General features: G+C 49.6%; 1 protein-coding gene across 12 annotated transcripts in view; it reads right to left on the bottom strand.

The window, feature by feature from the left end:
* Positions 1-18,022, bottom strand: part of HERC1 (HECT and RLD domain containing E3 ubiquitin protein ligase family member 1) — a 1,155,039-nt gene that overhangs the window by 667,120 nt on the left and 469,897 nt on the right. The window lies entirely within an intron of this gene.

Genomic DNA, 18,022 nt, shown 5'->3' with positions numbered 1-18,022 from the left:
CAAAAGGTCATGCAGGACCAAAAGGCAAAATGCGCTTCTTGATGCAGCTGGCTGACAAGACAATAGTATTTTGTGAATGTGTGCCCTGATGCCCATATATCATCATGACAGATATCAGCACTGGCAGTCCATGTGCTAACACTGTAGTAGCAGCCTGGTGCACATTAGAAAGTTGATAATCAAATTCCCACTGACGCATCACAAAGTGATTTAGAGGAAACTTATGATGTAAACCTTTAAGAAATCGCATCACAGTGAACATGTTACTTACTTTCGGTAACACCTTATGTGGTGCACTCTGTAGGAAGCGGACCTGGTGTGAGGTGGACACCTATAGTGTTTGCACCACATACAAGGTCCAGGCAATCCCCTATTAGTTTGTGAGACAGTGTCTAGGAAGCCAGGGCTCTCTACTGGTAGCTGTGGTGAGTGGCCAAAACATATCTAGGAGGAATGTAAAGAAGCACTTGCAATGCCACAGCAATCACACAATAACTTATCACACATGAACGGAACCACAAAAATAAAGGTACTTTACTAATACAGTAACACTGAACTACATTAGTTATAGGCAGTCCCCAAGCTGGAGATAAGTACACACTATATATGTACACAAGGTAAGTATTAGGAATTAGCATACAAAAACAACATGCATTGACAAGAAAGAGCAGAAACTAGCTATGACCCTATAGGGGGGGCCAAACCACATACTAAAATAGCGGAATGTAAAGTTAGGTCCCGACCCAAGGATGTAGAATAGTTAGAAGGGAGCTGGGAGAACTTGGGACCCCAAGTGGTGAGAACCTAGGTGACCCCCAGCGACCAGAAGAGCAGAGGTAAGTTACCTGGTCTTCCCAAAGACTAGCAAGGGGACCTGGAAAAGGAAGACTACAAGACCAGGGCCAGTCCAGTAGAACCCATTGGTTGATTCCGGAAGAAGAGGACCTGCAAGAGAAGGGGACAGAGTCCAATCCATGCAGGTGTGTCCAGGTGGGGCAGGAGCCACTACCCACCCTTCTGTGAATGAAGATCCGGGTCGACGAGGGAAGATGAAGATCAGCTGTGGAGCCCAGGAGCTGCAGGGAGGTCCTTGGAATCATGAAGATGATATCCCACGCCAGTCGCCGGGTCACAGATGGTCAAGAAGACCACCAACAAGCCTTGGCAAATGCAAATCTGGGCAGAAGAGGTTTTTGCAGTGAAGAAGAGGACCAGCAAGGTCCAGGGGACTCGACCCTTGGAGGGGAGTCCAGGCTGACCCTAAGCAGTCAGAAGAGCCAGCAGAAGCAGTTGCAGCCCCCACAGGCAGCCCACTACTGGCAGTAGGCACAGTAAGTTGCAGAGATGCCCAGTCAGCACACCTGGAGAGGAGTTCCACGTCGCTGGAGCAGCAGAGGAGAGACTGTCCTTGCAAGGATAAAGTGCTGGAGGCCGGGGCTACTTGTTGCCTGAAGATCCCTTGGAGCAGGAGTCAATAAGCCTTGGTTGCTGCAAGAGTTGCGATGCAAGAAGAGGCAAGGGCTCACCATTTCCCAAGATGGACAGAGGGCAGAGAGGACCAAGAGAACGACTTAGAATCACCACGTGTTGGAGGATCAACGCAGTTCCTGTGGAGAGCAGATCCCAGCTGACAGACATCATTGCCTTATGTGCCTGCGGATGCAGAGGAGTGACTCCTTCACTCCAAGGGAGATTCCTTCTTGCTTCTATGGTGCAGCTGAAGTCGTGCTGACCCCGGATGATGCACAGCTGTGGAAATGTTGCAATTACTGGAAGGAGCCAAAGAAACAATGATGCAAAGCAATGTCGTCTCGGGAGTCACAGGCTTGTTTGGTTCCTGTGAAGTCCAGCAGCTGTTCCAGTGGCCAGGAGCAGAAGAGGTCGATGCAGAGGAGTCCTGGTGGAATCTTGCACACTGAATCTGGGGACCCACCCACAAGGGAATCCCTAAATAGTCCTAACAGGGGGCTTGCTCACTCTGCCCTCTAAGGAGCCCCCAGAGTGCACAAAATCATGGCACCAATGCTGGCATTAGTATTGGGTATGATTCTGAAATGTTTGATACCAAACATGCATAGGTTCGGAGTTACCATTATGTATGTATTTGTATTTTCATATTTATAAAGCACATTACGGCCAAGGCATCGAAGTACTAAGCAACAGGAGTGAAGTGACAGACAGAAGGAAGAAAGAAAAATGAATTAACAAAAGCTACTGAGGGAAAAGCCAAGTTTTTAGCTGCTTTCTAAAAGCCAGGAAATTGTGTTCATTCCTAATCATTACGGGGAGTGTACTCCAGTACTTTGCAGCAGCCACTATAAATGCTTTATCCAAGGAACATGGACCAGGTAGGATCCTGTAGATCTAAGCAGACGACTTGGAACATACCAGCGAAGCCCCGATAACAGGTATTCAGACCTGCGCAATTATAAGGATTTATGTGTTAGACATATCGTCTTGAAGACAATGGGTTTCTTGACAGGTAACCAATGTAACTGTCTCAGACTACCACTGGCCGAAGCTGAAAGGGGGAGATTAAGTATTAAGCGAGCAGCAGTATTCTCGATTAATTGAAGTTTGCTGAGCGAGAGTTTATCAATGTTAAGCATTAAAGCATTACAATATTCTATTTTGGAGATCACCAGGGCAAGGGACACCATAATTCTGAGCTCAGAATTTTGAGAATCCAAAAACAGGTTATGGTGATGGAATTAACTTGTGGTTTAAAAGACAGGCCATTATCAAAGATAATCCTCAGATTCTTGGTGGAACTAATGGGAAAAGGTAAGTCTCCACACGCTGATGGCCATCAGCGGGAGCTCCAAAGATCCCTACTAGAGCCAAAAAAAGTAGAATCTCAGTTTTATCGCTGTTCATCTTGAGCCAAGTCAGGCTCATCCATCTATTAATCTTGCTCATGCAGTGGTGAAAACGCTCAGCAACTTCTTCCCAATTCTTATGGATCGGAATGATTAATTGAGTGTCATCCGCATAGGAAGTGGCCAGGAAGCCAAAGGATCGAATAAGTCTGGCCAATGGTGCTACATACAGATTGAAAAGAGTGGGGTTGAGCGAGGAATCTTGTGGGACCCCGCACAATAGCTGATGGGAGGGTGCTTTAAAATCTCTACAAGTTACTATAGTGGATCTATCCTTTAAAAAAGACTTCAGAGTACGCAAAACTGTGCCTCTGACACCCGCTTGGTAAAGACGGTGTGTCATAATTTGAGGAGCGGTGGTGTCAAAAGATGCTAACAAGCCCAATAGCACTAAGATTGCTCCAAGTCCCTTATCAACTAGTTTCCGAATAGTATCCGATGTAGTTTTCAGGGCTGATTCCGTGCTATGGGCTTTCCTAAAACCATGTTGAGTAGAGTCTAAACTACCCGAATCTTGGAGAAATTTGGCAAGTTCTTCTTTAATATGTTTTTCAAAGATTTTAGTTTGAAAGGTAGCAGAGCGATAGGCCGAAGATTCTTGAAGTCATTAGCTTTACCATCTAATTTATTTTTCAGAGGAACCACTGTCGCTTCCTTCCATGAAGGTGGGAAGACTCCCGTAGTCAGGACATCCTGACTTTCGGATCAAGGGCTTAGGAGACAAGGTCACAGATGAGCTGTGAAATATGCGGAGGGCAAGGGTCACTAGGAGAACCAGATTTAATGGTCATCATAAGCTTTTTAATCCTCTCCAGCCGTAATGGCTGAAAATGTATTAGCATAGGGCTGTCATCCTCTATGGAACTGTTTAGAGATTCATATGAATCCAATACTTCTTCAGATTGAGTGAAGCTGGCTTGAATTTGCAAAACTTTGTGAGGGAGCGTACTACTTTAAATATTTCTCTAGGCGCATTAGATGCATCCTTAACTTTGCGTGAATAGTACTCAGTTTTGGCTTTATTAACCACGTCTTTGTAAAGATTAAGGGTAGCTCTGAGCTTTGCCTTTTCCATAGGATTAGAGTCTAGTTTCCACTTCCGTTCTTGTTGCCGGTATTTTCTCTGAAGATTTTTAAGATCATTGGTAAACCAAGGGCAGCTGGCCTTTTTCCTCCTTGAGAATAAAGGAGATTTAAGGGGGCCAACTAATCAATAGCTATTTTAATCCCCTGATTAAACCGGTCTGTGGCTGATAAAGGGAGTTTCTTTGTTGCTTCCCAACCTGAGACCAATGCTGGCCTTAGTTGTAGATCCTTAATGCTGTTCCAATGTCTAACTGGTTTCAGGGATGGACTAATGTCTTGAATAGCAGGCAAATTCATCGGACTAAAGGTAAGGAGGTGGTGTTCAGTCCAATCCAACACCCTATTGTGTAAGAGAGCAAGATCATTGTTAAAAGCAAATATCCCATCGAGTAAATGGCCAGCCCTATGAGTGGCTGTCATGACTTTTGAGTTCCAATCAAAATCTGCCATAAAATTCAGGAACTCGTTAATGTGAGGGTCCTGACTGTCATCAAAATTAATATTAAAATCTCCTAATACTATGCATTTAGAAGTCATGGTTATTGGCTCAATTATGGATGGCCAATGATGCATAAAAATAGAGTAAGAACCCGGAGGTCGATAAATCAACAGCCCCTCAAACAGCGTAGTATTTCTCTGACAAATTTTTAAACAAGCACCCTCACAAATCTCCAATGCAGCACTTATGGCTTCCACTGACAGCAGAAAGTAGAACTAAAAATCATCGCCAGCCATCTCCCCTACCAGTGGTTTTATCCAGTTTTAAAAATGAATATCGATGAGAAGTCGCCTCTATGAAATCAGGGCTCGAGTCTTCTCTAGCCCAGGTTTCCGTAATAAATAGACAGTCTAAGTTCTGCTGAACAATTAGATCTTGTATTTCAGTCTTATGCTTGACCAGGGAGCGTGCATTGATCAGAGCACAGATCATAGAGTTAGTGGCGACAAGCTCTATCTTTTTGTGGCCTTCTTGTGTCACCTGACGCATACAATGGGGGAAGAGTGGTATTAGGTAGTGACCTAGATGACCAATTGCAGTGTTCACACCTCCACCCTTCTAAGTTTTCTGGGGAGATCCCAGCTCTATGTTCACACCCCTGCCTTCCTAATAATGAAAGAAGGGTGTGTTAGGAGTAAAAAATATGGGCCAGAGAGGGCTTTAAAGAAGCATAGCTTCCGGCCCCCGGACCCGAACAGACACGGACTGGCACAGATAGGCTTGCATTAGGCGCGTCCGCTGCGCGGCTGCATCTTCTCCGTAATACAAGCTGCCGGCTCAATTACCCCGTGACCTCAGGTCAGCAGCTAGACTGCAAACGTGTATTCCCACAAGACGGACAATGCACTAGTGCTAGGGGGAGGGCTCTAACAGGCCCACAGACCCTTTGGTAGAACTTCTAAGAACTGAAAGCGACTAAGCGCAGGAAGCGTTTTAAAATAAATAATTTCCTCCCCGAAATTCGCAAGGTCCAGAACTCACGTACAAATTATCAGGTAAGTAAAGGCAGAGACTTATCTAAACAAAGAAAATATTATCGATAAAAACAGTTTTGATGGAGGGACGCCTAACTGCCAAGATAACAGTGCAGACTTTGGGAGGAAGGTCAAAAGCTGTCAACTGCCGCCTTGCAATCAAGACTGGAGAGGTTGGGATGGAGAACTGTCCCCTGCTGCTGTGACGGAAGATTCTCCTGAAGGGGCAGTCTGATCGGAGGATCGATGGCCATGTTCAGTAGCTCAGGATACCATACTCATCGTACTAATCCAGAGCCACAGAAATGACTTGGGCCCAGTTGTTCCTGATCTTCTTCAGAACTCGACAGAATTGGTTTTAGTGGAAAGGCGGAAAGGAGGCCTCAGTTCCACTCAAGACAAAAAGCGCCGCGAAGCAACTGCCGCCTTGGAAACTCCAAAGCACAAAATAGCTGACATTGTGCGATCTCTGCAGAGGCGAACAGATCTAACCGAGGCGAACAGATCTAACCAAGGCTCTCCCTACTGCTGAAAGAGACCTTGCACCACTTCCGGAGATCGGCCAAGCATTGACGACTGAGGTCGTCCATCTGATGTTCAGAGAGACCCCCACATGTTGAACTATGATGTTCCAGCCATGTCCAGAGGCGGAGAGCCTCCTGACAAAGTGTCCACAACCCCACCTCGCCATGTTTGTTTCAGTACCACATGGCGGTGGTGTTGTACGTGAACAGCTGCACCACTTTCCCTTTGAGAGAGGGAAGGAATGCCTTCATTGCCAGTCCGATCGCCCCGAGCTCCATTAGATTGATATGGAGCTCAGACTCCACTGGATACCAGACGCCTCTGATCGCCACCTCTCCCATGAGGCTGCACCATCCCAGGAGTAACGCATCTGTCACTACAGTCGCAGCTGGTTGGGGAAGGGAAAGGGATCTGTCTCTGACCCAATTGCGGTTCAAAAGCCTCCACTGCAGATCTTGCGCAGTTTTCTCAGAGATCTGGACCATGTAAGAAAGATACCCCTGATGCTGCGCCCACTGGAAGTTCAGATCCCACTGCAGAGCCATCATATGCCATCTGGTATGCATCACCAGCAGGATGTCGGAGACCATGAAGCCCAGTAGCCTCAGTGTCATTCTCACTGAAATCCAGGACAGAGGCTAATACGACAGTATCATAGCATGAATAGCCTTGACTCGTCATTCTGGAGGACAGGCCCAAAAATGCACTATGTCCACAACAGCTCAGATGAAAGGGAGCATCTGAGAGGGAGTCAGGTGTGACTTTGGCATGTTGATAGTGAACCCCAGTGATTGCAGGAGCTCCGCCATAGTCTCGAGGGAGGAGGAGACAGCCTGGGGTGAACCCAACTTCAAAAGTCAGTTGCCGAGGTAGAGGAAGACTGACATCCCTAACCTGTGCCGATGAGCTGTGACCATCGGCATCACTTTGGTGAACACCCGAGGGGCGCTGGAAATGCCAAAGGGAAGTGCTTGTAACCTAGCACGAACCACATATAACATCTGTGGGCAGGTAGGACAGGAATATGGAAATAAGCGTCCTGCAAGTCCAAGGCTACCAGCCAGTCTCCTGGGTCCAGGGCATATAAGATCTGAGCCAGAGTGAGCACTTTGAAGTTCTCCTTTCTGAAGAAGAGATTGAGGGACCGGAGGTCAGGGATAGAGCAGAGGCCCTTGTCCTTTTTGGGGCACCAGAAAGTAGCAGGAATAACAACCACAATCTACTGGCACAGGGACCCTCTATGTGCCAAGAGAGCCATAACCTCCCCGCAGAAGTGCCAGCTGATCCTCCATCATCCGATCGTAGGATGGTGGTATGGCGGGAGGGGTAGTCTCGAAGAGAAGGGAGTAGCCCCTTCAGACTTTTTGAGAAACTCACCTGTCTGACGTGATGGTAGTCCAGCAGGGCACGTGGTGGCGAATCCTGCCTCCAACTTGACCCTAGTGGCGGAACACCAGATGGGAAAGTTTTGGAGGCTGCAGCTGAGAGGGGTGTGGTGGACTGGCTAGACTGCTGGCTCCCTGATACATGAGGACGCTGGGTCCCACGTCCGTGGCACTGCAGAGGCTGAGCAGCATGCGCAGAATGGTGGCTGAAAGGGAACAGACATGGCTGGGTGCCACGAAATGAGCAAAAAGCAGACTGAGGGGAGTGAATGGCCAAAGCGAGGCCAAGGGACCAGGCCGTAGCCTGGGACTCATTAAATCGCTCGAGCGCTGAGTCTGCTTTATTCCCAAAAAGACGGGTGCCATCAAAGGGCATGTCCATAAGAGTAGATTGAACATGCGCTGAAAAGCCAGATATGCGTGGCGTCTCAGGGCCACCGTCGAAGCAACCAATCTGCCCACAGTGATTGTGAACTTGGCTGCGTCTCTTCCACCTGCAACCGCCTATGACAGAACAGCCTGGACCTCCTCCAGGACCTGTGGCAGCACCTGCGCAACCGTGTAAGGTATGGGTGTAACGGCCCAAAAGGCATGCCGGGTCACTGGACCACAATGGCAGGCTGGAGGAAGAAAACAACTTCTTTCCAAGGTGGTCCAGCATCTTTGATTCCCCATTCGGAGGAGAGGAAGGGAACGCGACATGGGACATTGAGGCTAGGATGACCAAGCTCTTAGGGGTGGAGTGTTAGGTCAGGAACGCCGGGTCGTTAGGTGTAGGCCTATGGTGGCAGGCTATTGCCCTATAAACAGAAGCCCCTATGCTGGGTTTGGACCAGTTCCCCAGCAGGACATCCATGAAGGCTTCATTGAAGGGTAAAAGGGGTTCTGATGTGGAAGCCTCAGGCTGAAGCACCTCAGTCAGGAGATTGACCCTGACAGCCACCGAAGGCAGCTGGAGGCCCAAGACCTCGGCCGCTCTCCGTACAACCATGGAGTAGGACGCCCCCTCCTCCGTAGCCACGCTAGTCGGAGAAAGCATACCAGAGTCAGGGGAGGTATCCAGACCACTGGCTTCATCCAATTCCTGAGCCCACTCCATGGCGTCTTGCAGCTGTAATGCTAAAGGGTCCAGCGACACCTCCATACTCACTGAATTCGTGCATGCACCAGTTTTCACTACAGGTCACTACACCGGTTCACTGTAAGCCACCCCTTTGGTAGGCCCTCTCAGCCCAGAGGGCAGGGCGCAGGTACCTGTGTGTGAGGACACCCCTGCACCAGCAGCGGTGCCTCCACAAACTCCAGACCCATTTCCCTGGACTTTGTGAGTGCGGGGACACCATTTTACCTGTGTACTGGACATGGGTCACCACCGATGTCCAGCTACATAATGGTAACTCCGAACCTGGGCATGTTTGGTATCAAATATGTGGGAATCAAACCCCAATACTGTTGCAACTATTGGAAGTATGATTCTATGCACTCTGGGGGCTCCTTGCTGTGACCAGTTTTACAGGGTTTTCCGGGCAGCCCACGCTGCTGCCACCCCTCAGACAGGTCTCTGCCGTCCTGCTGTTTGATCTGATCAAGCCCAGGAGGGCAGGACAAAGGATTTCCTTTGGGAGAGGGAGCTATTTAGGGTCTCTCTCTTTGGTGGGTCCTCAGATTCTGCTTGCAAGACTCCAGCAGGATTCCTCTGCAACCTCCACTTTGACTTCGGGCCACTGTAACTGTGACTGGACCCTCCAGGAACCGACAACGCTGCAATCCACGAAGAAGACTCTTCTGCAACTTTGTTTCCACAGCTCCTGAAAGCTTTGCAACATTTCCCTGCCTGTGCATCCCCAAAAGACAGCAACTCTTCAGCCTGCACAAGAAGAAGAAGGAATGTCCCTTTGAGTGAAGGAGTCACTCCCCTGCATCCGCACGCATATGCTGCAATGACGACCGGCTGTGTGGATCTCCCCTCATCTTGAGCTGCGTAGATCCTGCATCACAGGTGGTGGCTGGAGTAGTCCTTTTGGTCCTCTCTGCCAGCAGTACAACTTTGGTGGAGGTAAGCCATTGCCTTCTCACGAAGGACAGTACCCCTGTACACTGCATCCCTTGCAGCTGCCAAGGCTTGTTTACATCTCCTCCAAGAGATCTTCAGGTGACAGGCAGCTCCAGTCCCCATCACACCTTACTGCGAAGCACAGCCCTCTGCGTGGTTCTCCTGCGGCGTGGGACCCCTTTCTGTAGTGCTGCATGGGCTCCTTCTACAACTTCTGTGTCCCCATCCTGTGGGACTCCTGTGGATGCTGCCTCCGCTTCTGTGGATCTTCTGTATTAAAGAGGGTCCCCTGTGACTCCCCCTCCTGGGATGAGTCCTCCTGGGCCTTGCTGGTCCTGGCAGCACCACTTTTCCACTAACCGTGAATTTGCCTTTGCCTAGGCTTGTTGGTGGAATTTCTGCACCGACACCTGTCTGCAATCTTCACTCCAGCATGGGACATCTTCTGCATCCATCAGGAACTCTTTTCCGACTCCAGGGTATCAGTGCTGACCAGTTCTTCCTCACCTTCAACCAACTTCTGCAAGTACAGCTGGGTGGGTAGAAGCTCCCACTCCTCCTGGACTCCACTGTGACTTTTGGAGTTGGTCCCCTCTTTCAACAGGTCTTCTCCATGAATCCACCGCTGGTTTCTTGCAGTCTTGTCTGGGTGTCTTCTTTTCCCTCCTTTTGGCTGGTTTGTGGAAAATTCAGTGATTTACTCCTGCTGCTGTGGGGTACTGTGTTACTTACCTCTGTGGTTTTCTGGTACTCCCAGCTCTCTTCTACACATTTCACTTTCCTAGGTAGGGGTCTTGTGTTCGCATTCAATTTTTTTTACTACATGGTTTGGCCTCCCCCTAGGGTCACTATTGCCTATTGCTATTTACACTGTTTTCTAACCTTTTCTGTGCCGATTACTGTCTACTAGTATATATAATTTGTGTATTGCCCTTCTAGTATTTTGTGGCATTGTGTTTAACGTCTGGGGATGTTCCTCTTAATCAAGAGCGATGCGGATCTTGACGCCAGGATGTGAGCAGCTTTAGAGACCACTCCCTCAAAACCTTCAGGTTCATGGCCCAGGAGTCGGAGCACGACTTCAGGTCTTGGTCACGCTCCAAGCACACCAAACACACGAGGTGCGGATCCCTCCCCGATATCATGTGGTGGCAGGAGCCACAGGGCTTGAAGCTGGTCTTGCGAGATGACATATCGAGGCACCAGAAGTAAAAAAAAAAAAAGTTCAACAAAAAGTCAAAAGACCTGTCAAAAATCGACTGTATGGGTAGCTCTCTTTGGATCTGCACTTAGGCCGGCACAGAAAGAAAAGAACTGACCCACGATGTCATATCAGCGACCAGGATGCCAACGATGAACGCAGGGTCGACCGACGTCACCTAACGGCACGCAAGGGTATTGCTCAACAAAAAAACGACAGATCCAGAGTGATGCCTGGGGGAAATTCTAAGCTAAGGAATCTGAAACTTAAAGTTTCTATCAGATATGAATAACAAATTCTGTATGGAAGGCCAAATGATAAAAGAATGAAAAACAGCTCCACTAAAATGAAACTTTGCTAAAATAATAAACGGAATGAAAGCAAAATGTTATTAGGTGAGAGTGCAAAGGCCTCAGGCCCAGGGCTAACTAATGTGCCTGTGTGAATGCTAAAATAATCTCACAATACCCTCCCTATTGTCCGTTCAAAAGTGCGATGTCTATAATAAAACCTAATACTAAAATCACCTTGCCTACATTAATTACTAAAACCAAGCTAAAATATGGAGAACTAGATAAAATGTCCTTGTCGACAAGCAAAACAGACCAAATCTGAACCAAATTAAAATAATCAATTTAGAATTTCTTAAACCTGAACATCAGTTAAGGCCAAATGCCAGGAAATCAACAATCATGATCCTTAAAAATAAATCACCAATATCACCAATTGTTATGAACTCCAGAAAAGACCCCACTTTGGCAGATGGTAAAGTAACCAGTTCCTTGACAAGGAAGGCGAGGGAGCACTCATGTTCCGCTGCCTCAGCGATAGCTCCGGCCAAGGCTGCAGTTTCCTGTGCAGTGCCTGATGCAGTAGCACCAACAGCCACTTGATCCACAAACGGCGGCTCATAGGAAGCTTCCTGTAGCAATCACAATACCTCACTGTGCATGTCTGGTAATGAACCCTCATTGAGAACACCAACAGACCAGTGACTAAAGAAGGTATGCACTGCATGGACATACTTCAGGTGCATGCTTGAATAGGCACCACAAACATCGAAAGACGGCCTGTACACAATTCAGAACCGGTCTGAATGACAAAGCCCATCTGGACTCCAGGTCTTCCAGGAGTGGTGCTCCAAAATACTGCATCATGCGGTCAAAACACAGTTGGACTGGTGGAAGCACCATCAGTCCTCCTTGTTGAGATGGGGCAGCCATTGCAAATGAAAAGTAGCAACAGCAAAATGCCACCAATTAACGCCGAAGTAACAGAGAATTCCCCAAAGACACTAAAAAAAATAGAGTGTATGGCTGAAGGTATTATGCCAAACATAGAGAAGAAGGTGCTGACAAACCAGAACCAACAGACTTAAGGAAGTGTACAATCCCAGTGGTGTTAGACATGTTAAACAAGACTTTTGAGTACACCAAAATGTCTTGGGAAGTTTGCATTTAAAATGGAATAGGTCTCGCAGGTAGATGTTAGCGCCATGTGTTTTTTAAACAAAAGAGCCTATAGTCTGCTCAGCTTATCTAAATTTACCTTTGAAGTTGGAATATGAGGCCAAATTTCTGCTACTTTTATCTTGTGTGTGTGTGTGTGGGGGGGGAGAGAGAGGGGGGTAGTGTTGGGGTGCTGAAGTGGGAGTACATTTCCACATCATGTAACAATTTGGTAGACCAAAACTACATAGGCAACTCCGGCTCTTATACTACAGCGGATTTTGTCCAGTATCACATAACTCCCATTTGAGAGTACCATGGATGCTGGACACATCAAAGGGACAAAGACCCCCTTCAGATAACAGGCTAAATTCGCAACTGAAGCATTTACATGCTCCGTGCAGGGTTAGCTGTTTACAAATCCATGAACGACTTTCAGAAGTCTAACATTCACTTCCGCTAAGAAAGACCTCCTTCATGCCATTGAAAAATCTGTACGCATAGGGTAACTCCCATACTTCATGGATGTAACTATCTCCTAGGTTTTCAAATCTGCCAACAGGAAAGTGCTTAATTGGCAGATTAATAACCCAATGTTTTAACCAAACTGCAGATGGTATTTCATCAACAGTGAACAGCAACTTTTCTAACTTTTCGCTGCTTAACAAAATATATGTTGCTTCTTTCTTAGCCATTATTGGTTGCTGTCACTTAAGGTTAAACACTGCAAACAATTCTCTGGAGCTGACATGTTGCCAGGGAACACAACCACATTTCAGAACTTGTAACGTCCAACCTAACTGCATAATGGACCTAAGCTGACTCTGTTCATGTTGTAAAATGATATATCATTTTGTGTCGTCAATTGCAGATGAAACAATATTTCATATAAGAAGCACTTTGTGCGTGGTTATCTTGGACCTAACAAGAAATCTTGTAAGTCTGTGTTTTCTGACAGGAGACTAAGGTGTCGTTTAACGGCTGCTACTGTGGAAGATTTCAACCACTGTTGACATAATTTGCCCACACTATGGGCCAGATGTAGCAAAGGGTTTTTCCCATTCTGTGTCAATGGGAAAATGTGTTCGTACATATGGCCCCATATGTGGTGATTATATCAATGTTGTGATGATATGTAAGAAGACAAGTTATTTATCTGTAAGGACAGTTAACCAGTATTGGTATTTTTCATAAATTCACATGCTTGAATCATCCCTGTCGTCGAAGTGGAATTCCCACGGTACATAAAAAAGCAATAAGCACAATTTTTTTTTCCCATAGGCTACAATGCTAATCAAATTACTCGTATAGCCTATTCTTGTCCTTTTGTGAAAAGACCCAAACTTGGCTCCAGCACCCTCTAGAATACTCTCCAGAGAGGCTCTTTCCCTCGGATTTTCTAGCACACGAGTGAGGACTATGTCCTGAGAAGGAAACGTGAGCCTCTAAGGGGAGGAGGGTGGGTCGCATGTGAATTTATGAAAGATACCAATACTGGATAACAGTAGTTACAGGTAAGTAACATGTTTTCTTATCCAGTATTGGATCTTTCATAAATTCACATGCTTGAATCTGAATAGCCAGCAGTACTCCTAATAAACGTTATGCCCCCAGTGGATGGTGGGTGCGAGCATTGTAATCTTTTTTAGTTATGTTATTTAGTACTATATCTATAAACCTTCCTCTACACGTATAGAACAAACATATCAAACAAAATTGGGGGGTTGGGGGGGGGGGGGGAGAGGGGTAGTGTTGGGGTGCTGAAGTGGGAGTACATTTCCACATCATGTAACAATTTGGTAGACCAAAACTACATAGGCAACTCCGGCTCTTATACTACAGCGGATTTTGTCCAGTATCACATAACTCCCATTTGAGAGCACCATGGATGCTGGACACATCAAAGGGACAAAGATCCCCTTCAGATAACAGGCTAAATTCGCAACTGAAGCATTTACATGCTCCGTGCACGGTTAGAATAATACCTTATTGCATACAGATTTAGGTACACACATTAAAGTAAAGCTCTCAACTCAATGAAATAGATGACGTAGGACCAACTGTCCATACAGGGAATCAGTTCTCTGTGACGAATCCAAACAGTAGTGCTGCGCAAAATAATGCGTAGTCTTCCGCGCTGCAGCCTGACATATCTTATCCAAGGCAATCCCTTGAAACAAAGCAGCCGATGTGGAGACTGCTCTTGTAGAGTGCGCTCTCAGGCGCTTAGTCAATGGTTTTCCCGCTTTTGTGTGGCGAAACTGAATGGTGGCTGCAATCCACCGAGCTATCGTAGCCTTAGTGACTCCTGTCCCTTGATGTTCTTGAGCATATGAGACGAGCAGCTGGGTGGCCAAGGTCTCGGAGATGGCGCACGCCTAAATTCCGAGCTCCGGAGGGGCCGGTGAATAATTGAGCGAAAAAGCGCCTCTGCCGGGCCGACCGAAGTCCGGACTGAGGGGTAGACTCACAGGAGGGGGCTAGGCGAGAGAGTGCCCCTCTGGTGACGGCGAAGTGAGCCCGGTGCCGAAATCGGCCTCCTGGACGGCTCGGGGGACGAGAGGCCTGGGCGCACGACTGCATCCGCGGCCTCGCGCTGGGCTGTGGCCGGGCCCGCCGGAGAGGGAAGGAGGCGACGGGACGTGAAGGTGCGGGGCCCTGGGCGTGGCCTTATCAGACGGTGAGAGAGCAGGGGGCGGCCGTGCCCGCGGGAGAAGTCGCGCCCAGTCGGGGCGTTGCAGGACGGAGTGGCTGAACGCGGGCGGCCCCGGGAGCAGACGGGCGCCGCCCCGGCGAGAGACTGCGGCCCCTACAGCGGCCCTTGAGGGTGTCGGGTGGCGGAGCTGACCGGCCGGCGTGCCCAGAAGCGGGCGGCTCCAGCGGAAGACGGCGGCACCATCCCGCGGTAGGAGCGGGCAATGCGAGGCGCGAGGGGGGATAGTATGGAGTCCCCTCCTCATAGCGGCACAGGTGCTGGAGGGGCCTGAGAGCCCATGAGCTCCCGCACCGGAACGGGTGCGGCGGGGCAGCGCCCCGGGAGGCGAGCGGCACCGGGTGGAATCGGAGACCTGCTCGAGGCGGTGATTGAGACCCGGGTAGGGCTGCAGGCCGGGGCTGTGATCAAGCGTCTGGTCATTGGACCCCAGGGGACAACGGAGGAGTTCTCCTCCATCGCGACGGTGCAGCCGAAGAGCGCCCAGCGACGAAGAGTTATCTGGAGGCTGTAAGAGGGGACCAGTGCAGCGAAAGGCCGGAGTGATAAGGGAACACATGGAGAGGTCACTGGAACGGAGACGGAACCCGGGGCCCTGACATTCCCTATGGCGGCGTAACGTGCAGTAATATCGGTCCCTTGAGGACTGCTGTGGACATTGACGAGCCTGCGTGGGACTGGTAGGCTGTTTGGGGCAAAAGTTGAAAAAGAACGATCTGGACCCGCACCAACGTGGGGCCCCTGGGGGGCTGATCTGATCCCTGGGACGGGGGGACCCATTTGTCTGGACTGCAATTGGGGAGCAAAGGCGCGGAGCACCCAACGGAGAGACTCAGAAACAGTGGACCCTGAAGGGTACGGGGACCCGGCTGAGGAAAAGCCTGGGGCAAGGCAGCGGCTCATGGAGGGGAGGGAGTGACGTCTTGGAGAAGATAGACAAACACCGCCGAGGCTGCTGTCAGGGGTCCCTGGGGCGGGGCCTGCGGCCGCGCTGATGCCCTCCAAGGCTCGCCCCAAGGCCAGAAATATGGAGTCCAAGGCTCAGGCCGAGTGCGAAGAGTCGGGCGCGCAGGACCACACACAGGTCAAGGTCCAGGACACGCTAGATAAAATTCTTGGAGCGATAGAGGACACCAAAACAACGCTGCAGCGAGAGATCAGCCAGGTTGCGGTTGAGGTGAGCTTGCTGAGAGCGGAACACCACAAATTGGTAGATAGAGTCAAAGAAACAGAAACTGCCCTGGCGGACATAGCACCGAAGCAGGAAAACCTGACAGCTGAAGTGTCCTCCCTGGTTGACAGAGTGACGCGCCTCGAAAGGAGAGTTGAAGACGCAGAGGGGAGGAACAGAAGGAATAACGTACGTGTGGTGGGTCTCCCGGAGGGGACCGAGGGTACGAACATGGTTGAATTTTTGGAGAAGTGGTTCGGTGAGACGGTGGCTCCGGGGCACCTGACCCCCTTCTACACGTTGGAGCGGGCGCATCGGGTACCGGCGAGGCCGCTGGCCCCGGGCAGGCCCCCCCGGGCCGTGATAGCTAAACTGTTACATTATAGTGACAGGGACACCCTCCTGCAGAGGGCCAGGGAATCGGGCCCTTTTAAAGTCGGAAACGGGGAGGTGACATTATTCCCGGATTACACTCTGGAGGTACAAAACAAGCGAGCTTCGTTTCTGGCAGTCAAGAGAGCCCTAAGGGAGGAGGGAATCCAATATTCGCTACTCTACCCAGCCAGATTGAAAGTGATTCTGGAAGGGAAGACATCGTTCCTTCAGTCACCTGAGGAAGCCTGGGAATGGCTAGAGTCACACAGCTCCCGGGCAGGAGGGTCCACAGGAAGGGTCGCGCTTGGGAACGGGGCGCGCCGAGCGCTGAAGGGAAGGAAGCCCAGAAACCGCAGACGTATGGTACCTACCCAAACACAGAAAGAGAAAGGAAGGAAGGAGGCATTGGAGGCAGCGGCACGCATGAGCGGAGAGGCGTCACCCCAGGAAGAATCCGGGAACGAGTCTGACGACACGATGGTTTCATCTGCAGGTGAAGCGGATCATTCAACCCGAGCCCCGAAAGTAACCCCGCAAACAGCTGACGAACTTGGCTAGCCTGGACGCACGGAAGGCCCTGGAGACAGGGCGCGTATTGGGATCGACCGGCCCCTCCGGGCAAGGCCACCCCCCCCCAGACCAGTACTCTGCCGTTTGACAATAATGGCGGGTACTGCTAATCAGAGACTGAACAAGTTGCACTGTTGCACAATTTGCTGGGCGACCTACAAGTTCGGAGGCGCCCTGGGGACTGGGAGTTGGGTCATACAGTTAAAAGTTAATAAGGCAATGTGGGAATTGGAATTGGAATGTGACAAAGTTATAGATAAAGGGAGAGGAGGCTCCGAGGCTTGGGAGGGCCGGGACAGAGCCACCAAACCGAAAATGGGCAATGGCAGATTACAATCTCATGACCTGGAATGTTAGAGGGATGGGCACTCCGGCTAAAAGGCACAAGATACTCTCCTATCTTAAGAGAAGGGGTGTACAGGTGGCTCTATTGCAGGAAACTCACCTGGCGCCTGGAGAGGGAGAGAAGTTGAGACGTAGGTGGAGGGGGCAGGTATTCGCAACGGAACGCTAGAGGTGTATTGGTATGGATCAGGGCGGGGGTCCCCTTCACGACGATCTCTTCCAATATTGACAAGGAGGGTAGATTTGTGATACTGGAGGGGAGGCTGCATGGTGTACCGATAGTCTTGAGTTGCATCTATGCCCCTAACCAAGACCAGGTAGCCTTCATGTCAGGGTTATCGAGTCACCTTACACGCCAATGCACCGGAGAGCTATTAGTAGGTGGGGATTTTAATGCGGTGCTAGACACTGAACTGGACAGGTCTACCCCTCCTATACAGGGGGCTGCGGCAATAAAAACAGCCAAAAGGGTAGGGGAGTGGTTGGATGGGTGGGGGCTATCGGATGTCTGGCGAGTGCATCACCCAACTGACAGAGATTATTCTTATTACTCGGGTCTTCACCAGGTACATACAAGAATCGATAGAGTAGTATGCACTGCAGGCCTGTTAATTAACATGACACGCTCGGAATACTTGGCCCGCACCTTGTCTGACCACAATCCCTTGTTAATAACGATGAGGGTGCCGGAGGACAGACCCCCCATACCGTCTTGGAGGATGTCCCCCTCAACACTTGAGGACCAGTCGTACAGAGACGCCTTATGCTGTCATTTGACAGAATACATCGAGACAAACA

Source organism: Pleurodeles waltl, chromosome 3_1 (assembly GCF_031143425.1).
Source record: "Pleurodeles waltl isolate 20211129_DDA chromosome 3_1, aPleWal1.hap1.20221129, whole genome shotgun sequence".
In the NCBI taxonomy this organism is placed as follows: Eukaryota; Metazoa; Chordata; class Amphibia; order Caudata; family Salamandridae; genus Pleurodeles; species Pleurodeles waltl.
The sequence above is the reverse complement of the archived record's forward strand: the minus strand, read 5'-3'. Positions and strand labels throughout refer to the sequence as shown.